Source organism: Petaurus breviceps, unplaced genomic scaffold, assembly GCF_028583685.1.
Source record: "Petaurus breviceps papuanus isolate PSGF00001 unplaced genomic scaffold, PetGlider_PUasm1.0 688, whole genome shotgun sequence".
Taxonomy (NCBI): Eukaryota; Metazoa; Chordata; class Mammalia; order Diprotodontia; family Petauridae; genus Petaurus; species Petaurus breviceps.
Genome location: NW_027186457.1, coordinates 17,975,512 through 17,993,919, shown reverse-complemented (window position 1 = coordinate 17,993,919; position 18,408 = coordinate 17,975,512). Strand labels below are relative to the sequence as shown.

General features: G+C 38.5%; 1 protein-coding gene across 1 annotated transcript in view; it reads left to right on the top strand.

Moving 5' to 3' along the window:
- The first annotated feature begins 5,161 nt into the window (after nucleotides 1-5,161).
- The window catches only part of PLSCR5 (phospholipid scramblase family member 5), a 52,795-nt gene continuing 39,548 nt past the window's right edge, over nucleotides 5,162-18,408 (top strand). Inside the window, exon 1 of the mRNA XM_069104438.1 lies at nucleotides 5,162-5,302. The gene's annotated coding sequence lies outside the window, so the exon portion shown is untranslated. The remainder of the gene's footprint in view (nucleotides 5,303-18,408) is intronic.

Genomic DNA, 18,408 nt, shown 5'->3' with positions numbered 1-18,408 from the left:
GGCAGACTTTTGACATTATATATGTTAAATATATTGACTACATTGTAGAACATATATATATATATATATATACACACACACAATGTAGAATTATATATATTTAATGTAGAATATATAGTAACACACACATATATATACATATATATAGTTATGTAACTATTTTTTTAGTGACTGGATCTATGATTTCATCAATATAAAGCACTTACAATAAAGTTATTCTCTACCATTGAAGATGGCACCACTCTGTGACTTGTTATTGTAGTTCCCTGAATCACTAATAAGTTAAATAACTTATCCAGCTGTAACATGTGTCAGAGACAGGCCTTGAGTTAAGGCCTTCATGTCTCCTAGGTCAACTCTCTACAATTATGCCCTTCTACATTATCATAATATTATTTCTATATAAATAGAAATAATGTATGGTGACATAGTGGTTGTGCCAATGCCTTGTCCTTGGTCCTTGTTGCTTCACTGATAAGCTCTTTTATGAATATTCATGACCTCTCTAAATGCAAGGTGGAAAAGTTATCTTATGGCCCCAGTGATAAAAAACATTGTTCTTATATTAATGAAATATCAATATTAATCCAATAGGCATTCATGAAGCATCTGCTGTGTGCCAAGCTGGGATGCAGTAAAAAATGAAATAAGCCCTGTCCTCCTGGAGATCATGTTTCATTTGGGGGAAATAACAATTAAACATAAATGAAAATGTAGAAAAGGTTATTTATTGGGGAGGAGGATAAAACACTACATCTTGGAGGATCAAGAAAGGCCTTGGGTAATAGATGGTGCATATTTGAAGAAAAATAGAGATATAAAGATAAATTGGTGAGAAGAATGTACCGTTGAGGTGTGGAAAAGCGGCAAGGGGACTGTAGATGAAATAGCAGGCAAGAAAAACATGCTGGACTGTATGTAATTTATAATAATCATGGAAACATAGGCTAGAGTCAGGTTATGAAGGACTTCAAAAGCCAGATAAAAGGGGTTGTATTTTTTTCCTAGAAGCAATAGGGAGGATGTCTCTTTAAGATGAGAAATTCCTTTTAGGAAACAACATGATAAGATAGGAATCCCTTGTTTGTGTAAGTTTCCCCATTGGCAATCTTTTTCAGGCTCATGGATTGATTGATTTTTGTAAATACCTAGATATAAGTCAAATTCTCAGTTTCCCAGCATAAATTCCAGGGTGGGGATCAATGAGCCTAATAATGATATTCCAATGAGGACTATTATTTCCCTCATTCACAGATAAAGAAATTGAGGCTGAGGTTAAGTAACTTGCCCAAGGAAACACACCTAATAAATGTTTGAGATAGGATTTGTACTCAGGCCTTCCTGACTCTAGATCCAGAATTCCATCTACCGTACCACTTTCTTGTCTCACAATACATACAGCTATCATACACACATATATATGTATATGTATAATCAGGAAAATTATCACAACATTAAGTCCAAGGAAAACAAATTCTTTATACATGGACAAATTAGAATCTACTCATTGGATCAAGAAAGTTGGGATGGGGGTGGCTAGGTGGCACAGTGAATAGAACACTGACCCTGGAGCCAAAAAGATCTGAGTTCAAATCCAGATTCAGACACTTAATATTTACTAGCCATGTGACCTTGGGCAAGTTACTGAACCCTAATTGCCTAGCCCTCTCTCTTCCAAAAAAAAACTATTGGGATACATACATGCATACATACATACACACACATATATGTATGTATATATCAGAAGAGATGTATGGTGTGTTCATGGAGAACTACCTCTGGTGTAAAGACTTGCTGAGCCCTTTTCAGGGCTGCCCATCTACCTTTGGTATCCAGCTGACACTAAACTCTTACCTATGGCCTCAAGAAACTATAGTGTGCACAGTGGCTACACCCCTTGTAATGGGAATGTAAATTTATGTTGTTGCAATCTTTCTAAGATTGTATTGTTTAAGATCTTCCCTGCCTCTAGGTTAGGTGCACCCGGAGCCTCTGGTGGGAGGCTTGTTTTTCAGGAGATACTTTGTGATTGGGCAGTAGGTCAAGAAGGTTGTTACATTCTCAGAGCCAGGAGAAGGCTATATAATCCCTGATGTGAGGCTTTGTTTTGGGGCTCACTTTGAGAAGTGTTGTGTGATTTGACCAGATGAGACTCTGGGCAGCCATTGAGAGCCTCCCAGCTTTGAAAACAGAGATGTTGATGCTTCCCTCTCTGGTAACTGACTAGGTATGAATGTAATGGTCAAGACAGTTGAAGGCCTGTCTGCTTGATATGTTTTTCTGTTTTCTTATAACTTCTGTCTGTGTACTCTGAAGTTTGGGGTGCTGAATTTTTTCCCCTGAACAAGGTAAATATATTTGATTGATTAAAGCAAGATTGCTAACCCATTTTGAATTGCTTTCCTTTAGAAAAGGAGATCTAAGAACCTGTGTTGACAGCCACCCTGGGGATGCTGGGGTGCTTGCTGCTATACCCCTGTAAAATTGTCTCAGAAGACTGACTAAAGCAGGTTGAGGGTGACTGACAGTACTCAAATCCACAAACCTCAAGCATGTGAAGACTTCCTCCAGTGGAATAGGTACATGAGAACAATTTGTTTTAACAGTCACAAAGGTGGCTGAAGCAGATGTCATGGGGCACTTAGAGCTTGGTCAGACATAGAAGACACCAAGGTCATCCATTGTATTCCTTGTCATCACCAGTCACCTTTATCTTAACACTGAACTTTGATGACTGGGGGAAAGTAAGGTTGACCGCTTTGTGCAAATCTGCCTCACTTAAATCCAATTCACACACAAATCAAGACATCACCCATGAGGTCCTTTTTGAAAATTAAGTTTGAACAGTAATGTGTCAATTAGGTTTGTCAGTAAACAAGCATTTACTAAGCACTAACTATGTGCCTAAGGATACCCCAAAAAAGGAAAAAATCTCTCCTCTCTAAGAGCTCACAGAATAAGAGGAGCCAACATGAGCACAATTATGTTAAGAGTGTTTGTGGGGGCGGCCAGGTAGCACAGCGAGTAAGAGCACCGGCTTCAGTGTCGGGATGACCTGGATCAAATCCGGGCTCAGATACCCAGCACCACACCCAGAAACACCTGGCCATGTAACCTTGAGCAAGTTACTTAACCCCGATTGCTTTAAAAAAAAAAAAGAGTGTTTGTGTCTGTATAGAATAAATTGGAGATAGAGAGAAGGCACTAGTGTTATGGGGGATCATGAAAGCTTTCCTGTAGAAGGTAGGATTGTAACTGGGCCAGGAAGGAAGCCAAGGAATTTAGAAGGCAGAGATGAGGAAGGAAAGAATTCCAGGAATGGAAGAGAGTTGGTGAAAATGCAGTTAGGAAATAGAGTGTTACTTTAAAGAACAAATCACCTCAAGTATTTTTCCATGTTGTATTCAAAGCACTTCAACTCTCTCATCAGGGAGTTCCCTATGTCATTGCAATGCCACATCTAGTCTTTTTCCTTATACTATCCTATTCTATGAATGAGTGGCTCCTCTCTAATGCCAAAAGCAATATCTCAATTCTTTTTTTAATCAATTTTCAGAGTTCATTAATTTCTTTGTAGGCATCAGATTGGAAGCCAGCACTAGAAGATCCAACCTGGAATTAGTTTTTATTTTCATTAATAACTATTAATTTCTTCATTAGGCAACAAAAGAAATATACAAAGAAGAGGAGAAAGAAAACAAGAATTCTATTGCCTTCTAACAAAAATTTATTGTGGGAGGCACCATACTAGCCCCCAGAGGTTCAAATACAAAACTAAACAGTCCCTTCCCTCACAGAACTTATAATCTATTAGGCTGAGAGTATATATTTACATATAAGTAGAATCAACATATTGTATAAAGAACTAAAAGCAATTTCAATAGCTAAATTCTTTTTTTTTTCTTTTTGGAGGGGGAAGGCAGGGCAATTGGAGTTAAGTGACTTGCCCAAGGTCACACAACTAGTAAGTATTAAGTGTCTGAGGATGGATTTGAATTCAGGTACTCCTGACTCCATTCACTGTGCCACCTAGTTGACCCACTAAATTCTTTAACTGGAAAGATCAGGAAAGGATTCCAATGAGAGGTGATACCTGACTTGTGTCATTGAAAAGTTAATTCCAAGAGTAGAGGAAGAAGAATTGCATTCTAAGTAAAGAAGACCACCATCACAAAGGCACATAGGTGGTAGATGAAATGTTCTACATAGTGGGAAAAGCAAGTTGGCCAGTCTGACTAAACTGAATGTATGAGAAATCAGAAAGATGAAGGAAGGCAGGATAGGGAGGAGGAAGTTAGAAGAAGAAAAAAGAAGAGAGGAAGAAAGAAAAAAGGAGGGATAAGATGAAAGACCCAAGAGAGGAAGCAGGAAGAAAGAGGACCAGGTAAAATAGAGGTTCAGAAATAATTGTTTCCTCCCGTTCAATTCAATTCACTAAACATTTATTAAGCATATATTGTGTGTCAGGAATCATACTAAGCTCTGCAGATATAAATAAGAAAAAAAAAGTCTCTGCCCTCAGTGACTTTATAATCTAATGGGGAAAGACAACACACAAAAGGAAGCTTAGAAAGCAGGAAGGGAGATTCCTGGCAAAGGAGCATTTTGTTCCATGGAATTGAAACCAATCAGAGCTGCAAATGGAGACTGAATTTTCTTCACTCCATCAAGATGAGTTAGATTTTACATCCTGTGTGCTCACCCTAAACCAAATGTCACAAATCTCTTTAGTTCTTAGTGTGTATTTTCATGGTAAAAATATTCAGTTTATGAAATAAGCAATATCCCATAAGCATTCTCCAGACACCCAAAGTCTTCAGATCCCTAGGCTAGCCTTACTTGGGGAGAAACAAAGCCCAGGTGAGATAACCATCAGCCAACATGGCAAAAACTTAACCATTCAGACAAACAGGTAGATTGTGAATTAAAGTGAAAACCACTGAGCTTTGCAAGGCTGCTAGACTGAACCTAGTAAGAGTCCTCACTCCCAGGACAATGCTTTAGGGAAAGCTGACATGATCATTCACCTCTTCTGCAACCAACACTTCAGGGCCCTCGGGGCTGAGCTGTGAGCTGGCTGCCTAATGCAGCATTCTGCACTGTGTGTGATATGGCTGCTGCGAGTGAGAGAGGCAGCTTCATGCAGAGAGTCACTGTAATCTACTGTATTGAGCTGCAGTGAGCCAGCTAGGGGCTGGCTGCAGTATTTCAGTGAGACCGGCAGACCCTGGCAGATGTCTGGAGGACAGTGACCACAGTTCCCCCACAGGCAAGCAAAGCACACCAAGAGCCAAAGTACAAGGTGAGATGGGTTTCAGCTGATGGTAGTAGGTTTAAACAATATCCCAATCCCAAAAGCTTATCATTAGTTGGGGATAATAAGTTGCTCTAGGGTCTTGGGAATTTTTTTTCTTTTTTGCTTGTTTCCTGTTCTCCCTCTCAGTCTGCTTGTTAGCTGTAGCACAAAGAACAGAATGTGGAAGGAATAGTTCCATGAAAGAGATGGAGAGAGAACAGTTTTCTTTCTGAGAGGGAGCAGGTGTAATGGAGGGGGTGAGTTGTTCTGGAGAGGACTTGGCTTCTAATCCTGTTTCTACTGCTTCCTACTAATGGGACCCTGGACAAGACCTTTGACCCATTTGGGCCTCAGTTCCTCAATTATCAAAGGAAGGATTTGGAATAGTAGGTCTTCAAGGTACCTTCCAGTATAAATCTATGTTTTATTCTTCTCACTGACTTTTAAATTCAGGATTTCATAGACTCTATGCATTAGTCATATGATGTTATGTCTAAAAGGGAATTTAGTGACCATCTAATCTCTTATTTAAAGATAAGAAAATTGAGGCCCATTGAAGTGAAATGGCTTGTCCAAATTTATAAATCTGGTAAAGAACAGAGCCGTATGGAAAAGGCATGTTCCTTTACTTGTCTCTTGGTTCAGGGTTCCAATCCTTATCACCATTTGCTCCCCTCATTGTCTTCCAGGGTAATGGTTTTGTTTGTTTCTTTGTTTTTAATTCCCTAGTATGGGCACATTGGCCAGCAAATCTCAGAATTTTCTCCCTCTTTTCTAGGATCTTTGGAGGAAAAGGTTGTTGGGAATTCTAACAGTTATACATTATGTGGATCAGATCAAGCAAATGTCAGATGAGTGAAATACAATAAGTAGAGATTACTTCAAAGCTCCTGATTCAACTTATCTTATTCCCCCTTGAGGGAAATTTACAAGTCTGAAATTGAAAGAGAATTTCTACAAACTGACCATGGTCCTTTGCCTTTGCCTCAGGTCCAGCTGACCTGGAGTCTGGGAGATGTCATTTACCCAATGGGTCCTCTCTGTGGGAAGTGCTCTCTAGGTCTTTTTCTGTAGGTTTTAGGCAGATGGGGTCCCCTCCAGATATATTTGTTCCAGAACCTTCTCTTTCTCCCATGTTCACCCTTCGTGCTCTCCTGCATTTAGGTTTAATTTATCTTTCTTAGATTGATATATTTTTTATGTAGGCATAAGGAGTAGCCAATAAGCAATGTACCTCTGACTGCAGAAGGGTGATTCAAGTCTAACTTTTTTTTTTCCTTTTTTAAATACCACCCTCTCTATTACTGATAACTTTCAAGCAATTAGCAACAGAGAAAAGACAAAGGGAAGAGTTTTGTCATTACATTGATGTGTTTCAGATTCCAATTCTCTGTTTTGTTGGGGAGGGAGGAATCTATTTCTTATGCTTTGGTGTTTAGATGACTGAAAATAATTAGTGCTTGGTAGGGATAACTTTGAGCATCAGAGTGATGTTAAAAAAAAAAGAGAGAGAAAGAGAGATCAATAACAATTAAAAAGACAAAAGAAAAAAAAACCTAACCCCAAATGACTGTTACCTAAATGAAAATTTAAGTCCAGAATAGGTTAAGAAAAATTAGTGTGGTACAGGGTAAGGAGGGTTATATTTGAAGATAAAGTATATGGGTTCAAATCCCAGCTCTGTCCCCATTTTGATGTTGTACAAGTCACTTTTCCTCACCTATAAAGTGAGGAGATTAGACCAAGTGACCTCTGAGATACCTTCCAGGTCTAAATCTCTGATCTTAAGGAGTAGTAGATCTAACAAACATAAAGAACTGAAGGAATATTCAGTTTAAATGTATTTATTAAGCATTTGCTGTCCATGGAATGATGTCAGTCATCAAGGGAGATAATCTAAATAAGCCATCATCTGTCCTCATATATATCTGGCTTAAAATCTAGTGGGGCAACAAGATATATCGTCAGATAATTATAATATAAAATAATACAGAGAAATGTATAGAAGAAGTAGAATGCCTTTTGTAAAGTCTGAAGGGGAAAAAGCTGTTAAAGATGGAGAGATAAAAACAGGATTCCTGAAAAAGTCACCATTGGGATTGAACTTGAAAGGATGATAAGGATTTCAATAGGCAGAAATATATATGGGAGGAGGGTGTGGAGAGTGGTAGTATAAATGGCATATTCCAGATAAGGTATCAAAAAAATTAGTCTATCAATGGGTAACTAATCCTAGTCCCTGACACAGTGCAAACAAAGGCAAAAGTGAGGGTTGCTTCCCTTATGGAGTTTATATTTTGCTAAAAGTAGTGAGAACTGAACCTATTTAAATATAATAGTTAAGTTGGGTACAAGATCCTTAGGTTGTAAGCAGGAGAATGGTTATGCTCTCTTTATGTGTCCTACCCAGGAGGTAAATGTGACCCAACAAATGACTATTGCCTTCTGTAATAATTTTATCAGGTCCATTTCAAAGGAGAAGTTTAAGTCTACTAGGGTTGATGAATACAAAATGAAAGGTACTAGGTTCATGTCACATTATGGAAGGCCTTGAATGCCAAACTTAAGATTTTAAATCTTATTCACTAAAGAGTAGGAAAACGTTTTAAACAGAGCAATAGAACTACCAGATCTATGCATGAAATATTCATTTTGAAATAGCAACATCAGATACCTAATTGTCATAGAGTATGAAAAAAGAACATTAATATTATTAAATATGCATAAGATTGAGAAATAGTCACAAAAGACAGAGACTATAAGGAATGTGTGGTGAGCCAGCCTCAAAGTAGGAAGTCCTGAATCCATGTTCAGATTCAGAGATGTACTTGCTGTGTGTCCCCAGTTAAATCACTGAAGCTCACAACGCTTCCAGATAATTTTCTGAGACTATGAGCTCTAAAACATTTGTAGTTCCCAATTGGTAAAGGAAGGGGTGGCTAGGTGGCACAGTGAATAGAGCACAGGCCCTGGAGTCAGAAGTACCTGAGTTCAAAGCTGGCCTCATACACTTAACACTTACTAGCCATGTGACCTTGGGCAAGTCATTTAACCCCAATTGTCCTGCTCTCCCCCCTCAGTAAAAAAAAGGAAATAAAGCAAATTGGTAAAGGGAGTTTCCTTCCTTGGAGTGTACCACTAAAACCATTGAACTACAACATAAACCATTCCTTTAAATGTATCTGATAAATTTTGTTGTAAATTGCATTTATAATATTCAGTCAGTAACATTGATTTGCCAGGCATTGTATTCAGGATACAATGAAAGGTAAATGATTGTCCCTGCCTTCAAGGAGCTCATGGTCTAATGAACTAAAAGGTCATGCTGAAGTTTCTAAACTTGTTGCTTATATAGAAAGGGTATCTGTTAATTACATGAAAAACAGTAGCAAAACAAGAGTTTCATTTATTTTTTCTGTGTTCATGATGTGGGCACATTCCTTTATTCTCACATGAAATGTCAAATTCTTTGAACATAGGAATGATGTATTCTATGGCTTTGTACCTCTTTACAAAGACTGGAAGAGAGCCTAGAACATAAGAAAAGCTCAAATATTTGTTGAGTGAATGAAATCAACACTGAAATGGCAGCAAAGGTTTGTGGGAAACACCGTACAGGTGGAACCTGGGAAACCAGAGGATTTTGTGAATTTCCTAAATATTAGGAGGGGAGGTAGTTCCTGGAGTGGAGGAAAGGCTATTGGAAGAGACTTGAGTGAATATACAAGTCAAACTCCAAAATTTACACTGACTTCTTAGAATCCTCAAATTACAGTAAATAGAATCTTATGGAACTCTTATTCAAATTCAAATTCAAACTCATTTTACAAATGAAGAGACTGAGGCCCAGGAAAGCTAAGTGATTTGTCCAAGACAACACAAGTAATAAATAAATGGCTGAGCTAAGATTCAAAACAAAAACTAAATCCAGCTTTTGTTTTTTTCTGCCATACCACACTCAGTTTTGTCTAGAAATAAAGGTAGTAATATCTAAACATACCTCCCAATGGTACACTGCCCCCTACTCTAGGTTTAGAGGTGAATCTGATTTTATTTAGCATTTTCATAAATCATCATGACTGGCAGCTGTTTCTTTCAAATAGCAAAATTCAAAGACACGAATAAGTTACAAGGAGGATAAGGCACAAGGTTATACAACTGAATATTAAAATTGCCAGACCTGCTTTGTTAGAATCTGTTCTTGCCTGCCTTACACATAGTGGGAGAGAAATCTGGAAGCTCCACTATAAAAAGTCCTTGATAATGACCTGTCAGTTGTTTTTGCCTTTCCTGTTGAAGTGGAAAGTCAACGTGTCATTTCCCTGTGCAGTGAAAACTAAGGATGATTTAACAGCCCTTGTCGTTTCTTGGTGACACTATTTTTGTCTGATGCTGCACATGTGACTGCATCTGTAGGTATTAATCAACCGAGGCAGTAGGATAAGGGGATGGGGAAAAATGCTGAATCTGACCTTACTTTTCAAGAAGATTTTCAATAGGAGAGATGTCATCATTTTGAATATTATTGTCCACATTTTCAACAATAAAAATACTTATTGAGCTCCCTAAATATAGAAAGTAAATGTGGCATATTGAATGGTAAATGACCAACCTTGGAGTTGAAAAGACCTTGATTGAAGTCTTACCTTTAATACATATTGACTCAGTGACCCTTGACAAATAAGTTAAACTCTCAATGTCTAGACAATTGTCTAGAACAGCCTGCATCATTAGAGGGATTTTCCTTACCAAGAATTTCTTACACCAATAAATTCATGTTTCTCGATGGAAAAAAAAAAAAAGATGACCAATTTCAATCCGTGAAACCAGATTGCTTGAACACCTTTATAGGAGACTTGAACTTTCCAAATTCAAGCCCATTAAAGTTCTGTTAAAGGGGCGGCCAGGTAGCACAGTGAGTAAGAGCACCAGCCCCAGTGTTGGGATGACCTGGGGATCGAATCCGGGCTCAGATACTCAGCACCACACCCAGAAATAATTGGCCGTGTAACCTTGAGCAAGTTACTTAACTCCAATTGCTTTTAAAAAAAAGTTCTGTTAAAGAAAAAAAAGACATTAATTAAATGAAATGAAGGGTTAATTAAAGACCCTAGGAATATTTATGATCTTCTAGTTTATGATATTCAGACTTGCAAAGTTAATGATTAAAGTAACCCTTTTGTCCACTGGCATGTTTTCTCCACTGTCAGTCTTCCCTGAGCATGGAGGTGGCTTGAGGGTTTCTAATTTCAAAATATTTTTTAAGCTCCTACAATGCACGTGATACTGGAATACAAAGATAAAAGCAACATAGTATTCAGGAAGTTTACCTTCTATTTTAGGGTTGAAATAAGTGCAGAGATAAGAATAGCATAATTAAATAATAATAATATTAAAATAGTCTAAAAGTTAGAAGATGAGAGATCTAGAAAGATGAGAAAACTGAAGATAATGATTAAGTAACTTGCCCCCAAATAATAAATGTTGGAAACCAGCAAAGAACACTAATAACTTGAAATTTAGGGGATCAGAAAAGGGAATTGAGAAAGGAGTCCTTGAGGAAGTAGCACTTGACTTAGCCTTGAAGATAAGGATGTTAAGTAGCAGAGATAAGATAAGAATGATAAGATACCAGGAATGGGGGGCTGGCCCATGCAAATCCCCCAATCTGAGAAATGGAATATCAAGATTTTAGGTATATGTGATTTGGATTAACTGACCTGTGATGTCCCCTTTGGTTCTGGGATTCTGTGGGTATGGCAAGGTTACATGGCCCATAATTCCACCCAAGGCTTCTTGTTTCCTTTGGAAACACAAGTCCGATTTATCCACTCTTTTATTCATCACTCTTTGAAGGAAATATTAGGAGGGTTTTTTTCCTATTCAGCTGCAACTTTGTCCCCTTTTGATGTCATTTATATTGAGAATGTCTTGAAGATGCAAGAGCTCTATTAGGTCTTCTCAACCCTATGGTAAGTCTGCCATCATAGACCCAATGATAAGCTCTATTTCTGTTAGGCAAAGTCTGACTGGCTAAATTTGGAGAGAAAACCTCTAGAAATTGGACTCTAGGTAATGAATTTGGTTCATCACAGCAACTCATGAAGCCATCAACTGTAGGATGGAATGATTGTTAAGTGTTGGAGAATGTGTATACCTGATATTACAGTGATGATGATTTCCTGAGCTATAGTTAGAATATACTGGCATATACTATTCAGTTCTGGCTACTCCATTTTAGGAAGGATATTAGTAAGCTGAAGGGTACCTAAAGAAGGAGAACTAGAATGGTCATAAGATCACAGGATCAAGAAAACATAGCCCTAGAGATAGAAGGCATCTTGAAAGTTGTCTTGTCTAACTCCCTCATTTTTAGAGCCTGAAGAAATCAAGGCACAGAAGGGTTGGTTTGATTTGCCTAAGATCACACAGATAGTAATTATCAGAGTCTGAATTAAAACTCAGGTCTTCCAGTTCTAACTTCAGTTTTCTTTCTGCTGTACCACACTAGTTAAGGGTTTTTAGTTCAAGCCAGATGGGATTCAGATGAAGGAATTGGTGATGTTTAGCCTGGATGAGAGAAGAATTGGAAAAACCACAAGAGCCATCTTCAAGTATTTGAAAGGTTGTCACATGAACAACAAGAAAGTTGACACTTGTTTTGTTAGAACCTAGAGAGAATGAATCTAAGTTACAAGGTGGATAATTTACATTTGATAATCAAGAAATATTTCCCAGCAATCATAATTATTAAAGTAGAATGAGGTCCCTTCCTGCAGGTTTTTAAAACAAAGTTTGGATGACCATATGTTAGGTATATTGCAGAAGGTTTATTGCTTTTTCCTATTTTAGGTTGAACTAGACATCCTCTGAAGTCACTTCAAAATCTGAGATTCTTTAAAATCATTTGAACTACATTTTTACTATTTTAAATGATTATAGAAACAGGGGTTAACAGCTATGTGTTTGCACTGTTGGCATTCCTATAATATAACAAATAAACTAGAGTTTGGAAGCCCCTTTTCAAACTTTAACCCTCAAAATATCAGCTTTTATTAAGATGACAAATTGATGCCAAGACCTTGACTAAGAATGGACTCTCATATTATAGCATGGTTTCCATTGGCAAATTGATTCACTTTATGATTTCTAGGAATACATAGGAGCAAAAAACAGGGAGAACCTGTATACGGATTCAAGTTCAAAGCACTGATGAACATGTCACAAGTGTCTTGCTAGAATGCAGTGCCAATGGTATGCTGTTGGGTAAAAAGGAACCCAAAACTGCATGGCCTAGCTTGAAGTAAGTACTTCTCGCTCTGTCTGCCTATCTGTCTTTCTTCCTGCCTCAGCATAGCCAAGTCAAAGGACGAAGCTGTATTTTCTATCAATTGATTGACATTGGAAGCAGGAAGGGTAAAAGATTCCAAAACATCTACAGTTTTTTACTGGCAATTCTCAAAATCTCTGGAAAGATCAAGATAAAGAAAAACACACCACAGAGAAGATTTTTCAAGACAATAAAATGGAGGTATAATTTCTAGTGCTATGGGGAAATTGCTTGCTTCAAGGGGAAATTTTCTAGGCAAAAAGGTTTTTGTGGTTTCATCCAATGTGGTGGGGGGGGGGGTGGTCCTGTAGACCAGGTGTTCTTAATGTTCAGTTGGGAAATGGAATGCCATGTGAGAGGAACAGCAAGGAGGCTGTTCTTTAATGGGAAATAAGTTGTACCTAGAAATTACTATAATACTAATTATAATGCTTTGTTAGTCTTGTGGATGAGCAAGTCAGAATTTGATTTTTTAGCCTTGACAATAGCCAGTCAGAATCTAAGTGTAGCAAGTGACTGTAGGAGATTCTGAATAGTTATAGAGTGAAATGAAGTACATCCCGGATGTCTTCCAGGCATCCCACTGGCAGTTTTCCTGTTAGTTATAATAAATCTGATGCCATAATCTCAAAATGCCAGCCATTCTGATAAAACAGGGAAAGATTCATTTAGTTGAACATTAGGGCATTTCAAATATTTGAATGCTCACTCTAATATAAACAAAATATCTGCAAGATTAACTCAAATCATTTTTAAACATGTGTCTATGTTTTGTATCAATACTGTTATTCCCTGAATTCAATTCAACAAACAATGATAAAGCACTTACTTTGTATAAGGCATCTGTAGCAGCAAGCACCCTAGCATGCCCAATGTGGCTGCCAACACAGGTTCTTAGATGTGCTTTTTTAAAGGAAAGCAATTCAAAATGGGTTAACAATCTTGCTTTAATCAAACATATGTCATTTACCTAGTTCAGGGAAAAAGGTCAGCACCCCGAACTTCAGAGAATACAAACAAGTTATAGGCAGAGGTTACAAGCAGACAGAGAAACAGATCAGCTGACAGGCTTCCAATTGTATGACCATTACGTCCATACCTAGTTAGTTACCAGAGAGGGAAGCACCAACATCTGGGTTTTCACAGCTGGGGGGGCTCAACAGCTGCCCAGAATCTTGTCTGGTCAAATCACATGACTCTTCTCAAAGTGAGCCCTGAAACAAAACCTCACATCAGGTTATATATAGTCTTCTCCTGGCTCAGATAATGTCACAACCGTCTTGACCCACTGCCCAATCACACAGCACCAAGATGTGGGCATTCCTGAAAAACAAGCCTCCTGCCACAGGCTCCATGTGACCATTCAGCCTATTAGGGGGCAGAGTATATTTTCAAATCAAGGAAAGTTCTCAGAGTAACTTAAGCCTATCAAAGGGACTAGGGGCAGGTAAGATCTTAGATTCCCTTTCCCATAACAACATCATACTTCAGGCTGAAAGTGACACAAAGACAATTATGACATGGCTCATATTCTCAAAGATCCAACTATATTTATCAAAGGGGGAAAAAGACATGGAAACTAATAAAACAAGATAGGTAAATGAAAGAGTTACAAATATAGTGCTATGAAATACCTGAGGCAGGGGGCACCTTAGGTAAAATTCGACCTTATTCATATGTTGTATTTTATCTGGTGCCTAAAAGTCAGTCAGTGTCAGTCAATTGCACACATTAATTGCTTGATATATGCCAGGTCATTGTGCTAAGGGGTAGGGATAAAAATAATGGCAAACATATGGTCTTTGCCTTCAAGCATCTCATATTTCATTTGAAGGGACAATAAGAAAATAACCAAACATAAATGCAGTGTAAATGGAAGATTATCTCAGGGGAAAGGAAGAGTAGGCACTAACTTCAGAGGGAACCCAGAGCAGTCTACAGAGGGTAGGAATTGAGATGAACCTGGATGGAAACCAGGAAACCTAAAAGGGAGAGAGAGCATTCCAAGCAAGAGGGGACAGACAGTGCAAATGCATAGAAGGGGAAGCTGGAGTGTTGTGTATAAGAACACCACGAAGGCCAGTGTCCGTGAATTGTGAACTGCAGAGAAAGGAGTGAAGTGTGAGTAGGTAGCAGTGGCTTAGTTTGTGAAGGGCTTTAAACTCTAAATAGAGGATTTTACATTTGCTCCTGGAGATAATAAGAAACTCCTTGGGAAGGGGAGCAACCAACGTCGGTGTACCTGTGCTTCAGTAAAATTCCATTGGCAGCTGAGTAAGGTTCTACATTAAATAGGTGCTTACAGTTTGTGAACTGAATTCCAAATGGGAGTCGGTGAAGTTTCTAGGAGATGGGTACATATGAACTGGCTCTTGAAGGATAGTTTTCAGCTGATGTATATGGGAGAAGGGTTTGCAAGGCATAATGAATGGTGTTGGAAAAGGCATTGAGGTGGAAACATACAGTGAGTAATAATGTGCAATTTAGTTGGAACAAAGCATATATGAGAGGGAATAATGGAGGATTAAGTCCCAAAGTTAGTTGAAGTCCAATGGCAGTGAGCTTCTCCTCCTGGGTTTGAATGTTTAGGCTCCATTTGTGGATCCCTAAGGACCCAATGAAGATTTGTAAGTTATGGAATGATGTGGTAGGATTGATCATTAGGGAGTCTCAAAAAAAGAAATCACAAAAGGTAAGAAACTGAAGGGATTTTAAGGGCTTCTAGGCCAGTCCTGACATTTTATAGATGAGGAAAACTGAAGTCTGAATTGAGGAGGAAATTATTCACCCAAGGCAACTTTGCCAACAACATGAAATGGAGATTGAAAGGATGAGAAATTGGAAGTGGGAAAGCTCTCTAGGAGCCTATGACAATAAACCTGTGAGAGATAAGACCCTGGACTAATGTGATGGCAATGGGAACAGAAAGGAGGAGAGAGGTGACAAATCTTCAAAGGGAGTAACTGATAGTACTTGACTGCTGATTGGAAATAGAGATAAGGGATAGAGAGGGGTCAAATATGGTGGTGAGCTTTCCAGCCAGAAGTTGGGGGGGGGGAGGGTGGCAGGCATTGTTGGGAGGAAGGGAATGCTGAATTTGACAGGAATCATTGAATTTTAGAACTGGAAATGACCATAGAGATCCTCTAGTGCAATTCATTCCTTTTATATGGAATGAAGTTAAATGACCTGCATTTATATATATATTACTATTAGTTCATTGAAAGTAGTATATAGCAGTGATATTTAAAAGCTGTGAGACCCTCAGCAAGTCAAAACTTGGGTCTTAATTTTCTTTTTTTTTTTTTTTTTTGTTTTTTTTTGGAGGGCAATTGGGGTTAAGTAACTTGCCCAAGGTTACACGGCTAGTTTTTTTTGGGTGGGTGTTAAGTGTCTGAGGCCGGAACGGAACTCGGGTCCTCCTGACTCTGGGGCCTCCTAACTCCAGGAGCCAGCGCTTTACTCACTGCACCACCTAGCCACCCCCTGGGTCTTAATTTTCTAATCTGTAAAATAAGAGGCTGGAACCTCAATGACCTTTGGTATCCCTTCAACCCTAAATCTACATTCTGTAATACATTTCACCTGAACACTAGGAGTTCTCACAATACCTTGAATAAAGGAGGTGCTTAGGAGTCATACGAAATATTACAATGGGCCCCTAATTATTCCCTCTGCTGCTTGTTTCTCATATCCAAAACAACCTAAAATAAAGCAAAACTAAAGCAAACCCCCAAAACCATACTTCAAGATGAATTTTCTTAGAGCTCAGTTCTCATCGTTCTCCTGCTTGAATATCTTCAGTGGCTTTCCACCTCCTATAGAATGAAATACATGCCTCTTTTACCCTGACATTCAAGATCTACCATGATTAATTGATCAAAAAGACTGTATTAAGCACCTATTTGATGCTAGACATCACTGATATCCTTTTGGCCCTCTTCCAACATGGCGGACAAACAAAAACAGCAAAGTCAGGCAATAGGAATCCAAATATCACAATGAAGACCCCCGCCCTCAAGTTTTTTTCTATTCTGTTGTGCGGTGGGAGGGTAGGAGGTATGTAACTTGTCCACAAATAGACACAGGATTTATGCAAAATGATTTGAGGAGAGATTACTAAGGGTGTGTGTGTGTGATTGATGAAGGATAGTTTGTCAAAGGGAGTGACACCTATGCCAAACCTTGAAATCTAGGAGTTCCACAAGGTAGAGGTTAGAAAGACAGAGTGCTCTAAGCATGGAGAGTTTCCTGTGTACATGGACATTTGTGTGCAGAGAATAAACATAGATCAAAATATATTGGGGGGTAAGGGGTTGAGGGAGGAAAGAATACTCCGACATCAATGGAGAATAGTAGATTGGTGTCATATTATAAAGGTCTTTAAATGCCTGTTATAGTAGTTTAGCCGAAAGGCAATAGAATCCCCAGAGCTTTTGGAGCGATTCTGTCTCATAGTCCCAAAATACTTTTTGACCAACACAATCTACTTTTCTAACAAAAGCCAAAAAGATGAGGGTCTTGCACACAGTAGGCATTTAATAAATTTTTATTCATCATTTTTTTTTCTGTTCCCTGCAATATCCTCTATCCATATCTCTACATACAAAAATTCTAACCATCCTACCCAGAAAAATGGCTTCTGTCCTTCAAGAGGCTTTCCCTGTCTTTCACTCCAATGTATTCTCACTCTACCTCTGTTTCCTCATAGCCCTCTGCACTATTCATGGCACTGTTCACATCCTGTTTTGTTTTGTAGTTACTCCTGAGTTTCCTATATAACCCCATTCAATTATAGGCTCTTAGAGGGGAAAGGTTTTACCTCATTCATGCCTTATGCATAGTGGGTGTTCAGTTGTCAACAGTTCAATGCACACATAGGTTATACCATGTTTAAGATACTGGGTTAGGTCCTTGGGGGAGGTGGGACAGGTTAAAATTCTGGCACAGAGAAATGACAACTTGGGAATGTCATCAAGAGAATGACCACTTAGCTATGGTTTGAACCACATGATTTCTGTTGTCTATGATACTCTGAGTCCCTCTTATGAATCCTTACTGAGTAGGCTCCACCCCATATGCAACATTTTTCCAAGATACCAGAAAATTCTCATTATTAAGGTAGAGGGAGGGATAATAACCAATGCCATATGATTCTGGAGCTTATGAGGCAGCACTCTTTTATGGAATCTGATAGATGTATTGGACTTTGAGCCTCTTACAGGGTAAAAAAAGATAAAAATACATTGGAAAAAAAAGAAGTTATTTACCCTTTGGATATTGAAGCCAAGTGGTACAGTGGAACATGGCAGGAGAGAAAATCCTATGCTGCCAAGGAGGGTAATATCATGAAACTAAATGCCCCTTCTTGGTTGTTGACAAGGGCGGCTTCCAGGGCAATGAATCAACAACAAGCCTGCCACAGGAGACTGGGCAGACAGAGGGTAATGGCACCAGTGCTGTGGCTGCCATATTTCCTGTCTTTATACGAATGCCCCTTGAACTCAGTTTTAGATTTGACTTTGGAAAGTCCAAAATTAATGTCATGGAAATACAAGTAAGTATTTTATTCAAAGAAGAAAGTTAATATGTACTTGTTGAATTGAAATGCATTGGAAGGAAATGAATTGAATTGAGCATATTTATGGTAGGAGCTGAACTTTTACTTCATACTGAAATCAGAAAAGTTGAAAAACCACTGAATTGTATGTATTCAAAGGACCTTGTTGACTGACTCAGTCAATCAACAAGAATTGATTAAATACTCTATATATGCTAGGTG